The following is a 6,980-nucleotide window of genomic DNA, read 5'->3' as shown; positions in this document are numbered from 1 at the left end:
AGGCCTAGTGGTGACAAAATCTCTAAGCATTTGCTTATCTGTAAAGGATTTTATTTCTCCTTCACTTATGAAACTTAGTTTGGCTGGATATGAAATTCTGGGTTTAAAATTATTTTCTTTAAGAATGTTGAATATTGGCCCCCACTCTCTTCTGGCTTGTAGAGTTTCTGCCGAGAGATCTGCTGTTAGTCTGATGGGCTTCCCTTTGTGGGTAACCCGACCTTTCTCTCTGGCTGCCCTTAAGATTTTTTCCTTCATTTCAACTTTGGTGAATCTGGCAATTATGTGTCTTGGAGTTGCTCTTCTCGAGGAGTATGTTTGTGGCGTTCTCTGTATTTCCTGGATTTGAATATTGGCCTGCCCTACTAGGTTGGGGAAGTTCTCCTGGATGATATCCTGAAGAGTGTTTTCCAACTTGGTTCCATTTTCCCCCTCACTTTCAGGCACCCCAATCAGACGTAGATTTCGTCTTTTTACATAATCCTATACTTCTTGCAGGCTTTGTTCATTTCTTTTTCTTCTTTTTTCTTTTGGTTTCTCTTCTCGCTTCATTTCATTCATTTGATCCTCAATCACAGATACTCTTTCTTCCAGTTGATCGAGTCGGTACTGAAACTTGTGCATTTGTCACGTATTTCTCGTGTCATGGTTTTCATCTCTTTCATTTCGTTTATGACCTTCTCTGCATTAATTACTCTAGCCATCAATTCTTCCACTTTTTTTTCAAGATTTTTAGTTTCTTTACGCTGGGTACATAATTCCTCCTTTAGCTCTGAGAAATTTGATGGACTGAAGCCTTCTTCTCTCATCTCATCAAAGTCATTCTCCGTCCAGCTTTGATCCGTTGCTGGCGATGAGCTGCGCTCCTTTGCCGGGGAAGATGCGCTCTTATTTTTTGAATTTCCAGCTTTTCTGCCCTGCTTTTTCCCCATCTTTGTGGTTTTATCTGCCTCTGGTCTTTGATGATGGTGATGTACTGATGGGGTTTTGGTGTAGGTGTCCTTCCTGTTTGATAGTTTTCCTTCTAACAGTCAGGACCCTCAGCTGTAGGTCTGTTGGAGATTGCTTGAGGTCCACTCCAGACCCTGTTTGCCTGGGTATCAGCAGCAGAGGCTGCAGAAGATAGAATATTTCTGAACAGCGAGTGTACCTGTCTGATTCTTGCTTTGGAAGCTTCCTCTCAGGGGTGTACTCCACCCTGTGAGGTGTGGGGTGTCGGACTGCCCCTAGTGGGGGATGTCTCCCAGTTAGGCTACTCAGGGGTCAGGGACCCACTTGAGCAGGGAGTCTGTCCCTTCTCAGATCTCAACCTCCGTGTTGGGAGATCCACTGCTCTCTTCAAAGCTGTCAGACAGAGTCGTTTGCGTCTGCAGAGGTTTTGGCTGTGTTTGTTATTGCCCTGCCCCCAGAGGTGGAGTCTACAGAGACAGGCAGGTTTCCTTGAGCTGCTGTGAGCTCCACCCAGTTCGAGCTTCCCAGCAGCTTTGTTTACCTACTTAAGCCTCAGCAATGGCAGGCGCCCCTCCCCCAGCCTCGCTGCTGCCTTGCCGGTAGATCACAGACTGCTGTGCTAGCAATGAGGGAGGCTCCGTGGGTGTGGGACCCTCCCGGCCAGGTGTGGGATATGATCTCCTGGTGTGCCTGTTTGCTTAAAGCGCAGTATTGGGGTGGGAGTTACCCGATTTTCCAGGTGTTGTGTGTCTCAGTTCCCCTGGCTAGGAAAAGGGATTCCCTTCCCCCTTGCGCTTCCCAGGTGAGGCAATGCCTCGCCCTGCTTCAGCTCTCGCTGGTCGGGCTGCAGCAGCTGACCAGCACCGATCGTCCGGCACTCCCCAGTGAGATGAACCCAGTACCTCAGTTGAAAATGCAGAAATCACCGGTCTTCTGTGTTGCTCGCGCTGGGAGTTGGAGACTGGAGCTGTTTCTATTCGGCCATCTTGCTCCGCCCCAGGATGACTTCTTTCTTCTTTCCTCAGAATATGCCAGTTCATTAGAGGTCAGTGGAAGCTCTGTTTAGAAAATTCAAATTTGATTTCTAGCCAAATATTTATATTACCAAAATTTTCTTTTCACAGGGCAATTTCACTATCCATATTGTACTTCAGTCTCTCATTAATCCAAATTTATTATTTAAACCTGAGCTGCATCAAGTCTGTCATTATGTGGGAAGGAAAGTGGGAACTACAAACTGTATGCTATGCCCAAGGTTTTCTTTTTTCTCTTTTCTTTTTTCTTTTTTTATTTTTGAGACAGAGTCTCGCTCTGTCGCCCAGGCTGGAGTGCAGTGGTGCTATTTCGACTCACTGCAAGCTCCACCTCCTGGTTTCTCGCCATTCTCCTGCCTCAGCCTCCTGAGTAGCTGGGACTACCCCACCACCACCACGCCCGGCTAATTTTTTGTATTTTTTAGTAGAGACGGGGTTTCAACGTGTTAGCCAGGATGGTCTCGATCTCCTGACCTCCTGATCTGTCCACCTCGGCCTCCCAAAGTGCTGGGATTACAGGTGTGAGCCACCGCACCCGGCCCCAAGGTTTTCATAAGCCCTACATTATGTGATCATTGTGAAAAACCTCTGCAAGCTGATTATGTGTCGTATTTCTAATTTATATGTAATAATAGATCCCACTTCATACAACTATCATAAGAATTAAACAGATTACTACACATAAAAGGCTTTGAATAGTGCCTGGCACACAGTAAGCACTCAATAAATGTAAGTAATTATTATAAATATAGATAAGAAATTGAGACTTACAGGAGTTAGGTAGAAAAATTTTACCTTGTGAATTAATTCCACTCTAACTAAAAGTATGTCCTATTGGGAGGGACTTCTTACATACCCCTGTCACTTCAGGGCAACTTTCCATCATGCTGCACTTCATAAATAACTGGCTCTGCCCTGAGGTACTTAGAATAAATGGCATTAAATAGGTCATAGAAGGGAGACTATGTGTCCAAATATCCTGAGTGTGCTGTGGCAGAGAGAGTCCATTTTTAGAAAAGTCACATCCAGCTTTCAGAAGTTACTGGGAACAGGTAGGAAAAGTTCTCACCTCATGAACCAGGAGGTGCTAGAATAGCAGCCCCATTCCCTCAAACTAATGGAGCTGAGATCAGCTATCTAACCTGATCTTTGTGGAAGTTATTTTTTCTCTAGCAGCTGGAGAAACAAAAGATCTTAAACCCCACATGTCACACCATGAATGCCTTGAATCAGGTTGCTTGCAAATGTTTAGCATTGATGTACTTCAGTAAAGCCTATCTAGAGGCTTTGGTCTAATTGAATCACCAGAGGGCTCTTAGAATAACATGCTCCAGGGAGACTACAAGTAAAACAAAACAAAACAAAACAAAACATTAAAATGGCATCCAAACCATTTGTAACCTGTGGGGACTGCATCTTCAAGACAAGTTAACTGAAGTAAGTCACACAGCCTGTCAGTGGCGGAGCCACCTTTGCCTCCATTACATATAGACTCAGTGGGGCACCTTCATTTTCTGTGAGTCTCTCCCAACCTGAAGAGTGCAGTAGCTGCAGCCCCACCTCACTAACTACATCTCAGGGCCATGTCTTTCTTGCATAAATCTGGGCTAGGTTCTCCCTGCCCTCTGGGATGGGCACTATTATTCTCTGTGCCTCTACACATGATGGGATGTTGGTAAAGGCAGGCTCCATACAACGGAGCAAGGAGAAGATCATCATACCCATTGGAATAATCACTCAGCATTGTGATGCTGCATTCATTAACTTCTAAAACATTCCCAACCAACTACTAGTTATCCTATTTTGCTTGCCTTCAAAAAGGTGGTTGAAAGTCAAAGTACAGGCCGGGTGCGGTGGCTCATGCCTGTAACCCCAGCACTTTGAGAGGCCGAGGTGGGTGGATTAGGAGGTCAGGAGATTGAGACCATCCTGGCTAACACGGTGAAACCCCGTCTCCACTGAAAATACAAAAATTAGCCGGGCATGGTGGCAGGCGCCTCTAGTCCCAGCTACTCTGAAGGTAGAGGCAGGCAAATGGCGTGATCCCGGGAGGCGCAGCTGGCAGTGAGCCAAGATCGTGTGCCTCTGCACTTCAGCCTGGGTGACAAAGTGAGATTCTGTCTAAAAAAAAATAAAAAAAATTAAAAAAAAGAAAGTCAAGTACATTGGTAATGTCAGAGCCATTTGAAAACTGAATGGTGTGAAAAAAGAGGGAAGAGGGAAATGAATGTTTTGCCTGTTCTTCTGAGACATCAACTAGCATCTAGAAGAGAGCAGGTGTCAGTAGCTCTCTCATGCTGGAAAGAGCTATCCTTTAGGCTGTTGGCTACATGATCCCTGACTCTGAAAGTTCCTGTTCAGGCTGTCATTACTCAGAGAAAATGATGCACAGCAAGGCATTCAGAAGAGGGCAGCATGTATGAGGTAGGTGAAGACGGCTCTATCTTGCTCTGGGCCATCACAAAGAGCTGATTCAAACTCTCAATATTGGCTGAAAATAAGACCTTGAAAGAACAAAAGGGGTTATTCAGCACTAAATTAAAACATGATAATTGATCATCTTCCTTTAAATCATACAACATATAAAACAAGTAACTTTTATTTCAAAGAAAAGCACTAGGAACAGGTGTAAAACAAGAATGAAAGCTAAAAGATTGGGTAGTTTTCTAATGTACTTGATATTCTTTGCTCTATTTATAGTACATACAAGTACAATGCCTATTTAAATAGATTTCTTTTTAAGTAGTTTCAAATTTTAGGAGAAAAAGCTCTGATGATGAAGAAAATGATAGTACTTAATTGGCATTGGGTTTTTTTTTGAGAACTTTTAGTTGAATCTACTCTCAAAACGACTTAAAGATAACATTACTTTGCACATTATTTGGGGTCTCCATTAATTCAATTTGAATGAGTTAGTGAAAGTCTGGCTTTTAGGCATAGTCCTGTTTATTTGTCTACAGGTTTTGTCTGATGAAGAATTGTGTAATTTTACTAGATTAGCTTTTGTCTTTCTTAAAATACGATCCATTCCACATTATAATTATGACTTTAGCGCTGAAGTTGAAAGCTCAGATAAATTCTGAAAATGACTTGTTAGTATATTTGTCAGTTAGATAAAATTACAATTACTTCTCAGTTTTTTTTTTTTTTTGCATATCCTCTCAGAGCATTCCATTGTGATGTTTCCCCTTTTGATCAATAGTAAAAGTGCAGAATATGGGTAGGAAATACATGACTATTGAAATATGATTCTACCTTCATTAAATGTTTTCAAAGAGAATTGGTGTCTTCAGCAATATCTTACTATATGACTTTACATCATACAGTATGTTATTATTATACCTACAAAATATGACTAGTAGCTATTGAATGGACGTTCAAATATCATATAAATGTTATCATTTAAACAGTAATATATTTTTGGAAGATGTTGGTTAAAGGGTACAATGTTTCAGTTCTGCAGGTTTAATAAATTCTAGAGAGCTAATGTATAACATGGTGCCTATAGTTAATAATACTATTCTGTACCCTTGAAATTTACTAAGATCTTAAATATTCTCACCACACATACACACACAAAGTTAACTCTGTGAGGTGATAATTTAATTACTTTAATTGTGGCAATTATTTCACAATGTCTTTGTATACCAAAACATCATGTTATGCACTTTAAATGTAAAAAGCATTCATTTGTCAATTATATGTCAATAAAGGTGGAAAAAACATTAATATATTTTTATGTTAATTTTTTAGAAAATAATTTCAACTTTTATTATAGATTAAAGGGTACATGAGCAGGTTTGCTACGTGAGTATATTATATGTGATGCTGAGGCTTGGGATCCCAATGATCCTGTCACTCAGGCATTGAGCATAGTAAAATAAAGTAAAACAACCACTTTGAAGAATCAACAGGTGGTCTTCAGCCCACATCCTTCTCCCTCTCTCCCCTAATAATAGACACTAGTAGTCCCCAGTGTCTATTATTCCCATCTTTACACTCATGTGTATTCAGTGTTTAGCTTCCACTTGTAAGTGAGACTGTGTGATATTTGATTTTCTGTTACTGCGTTAGTTTGCTTAGGATAATGGCCTCCAGCTGCATACATGTTGCTGCAAAAGACATAATTTCATTCTTTTTTATAGCTGTATAGTATTCCATGGTGTATATGTACCACATTTTCTTTATACAATCCAATGTTGATGGACACCTAGGTTGATTCCAAGTCTTTGCTATTGTGAATAGCACTGCGATGAGTGCAGGTGTCTTTCTGGTAGGGTAAACTATTTTCCTTGGGGTATATACCCAGTAGTGGTATTGCTGGGTTGAATGGTAGTTCTGTTTTAAGTACTTTGAGAAATCTCCAAACTACTTTCCACAGTAGCTGAATAAGTTTGCACTCCCACTCTCCCACTGACAGTGTATAAGTGCTCTCTTTCCTCTGCAGTTTTGCCAGAATCTGTTATTTTTTGGCTTTTGAATAATTGCCATTCTGATTGGTGTGAGATGGTGTCTCATTGTGGTTTTAATTTGCATTTCTTTGATGTCTTTGATGATTAGTTATGTGGAGCATTTTTCATATGTTTCTTGGCTGCATGTACGTCTTCTTTTGAGAAATGTCTGTTCATATCCTTTGCCCATTTTTTCATTGAACTTTGATTTTTTTTTTTTTTGCTTGTTGATTTAAGTTCCTTATAGATTCTGTATATTAGAACTGTGTCGGCCAGGCATGGTGGCTCACGCCTGTAATCCATGCACTTTGGGAGGACAAGGTGGGCAGATTACCTGAGGTCAGGAGTTTGAGACCATCCTGGCCAACATGGTGAAACCCCGTCTCTACTAAAAATACAAAAATTAGCTGGGTATGGTGGAACCTGTAATCTCAGCTACTCAGTAGGCTGAGGCAGGAGAATTGCTTGAGCCCAGGAGAAGGAGGTTGCAGTGAGTCAAGATTGTACCACTGAACTCCAGCCTGGCCAACAGAACGAGACAAAA

The sequence above is a fragment of the Macaca nemestrina genome, chromosome 3, assembly GCF_043159975.1.
Source record: "Macaca nemestrina isolate mMacNem1 chromosome 3, mMacNem.hap1, whole genome shotgun sequence".
Lineage (NCBI taxonomy): Eukaryota > Metazoa > Chordata > Mammalia > Primates > Cercopithecidae > Macaca > Macaca nemestrina.
This window is presented reverse-complemented; position numbering follows the sequence as displayed.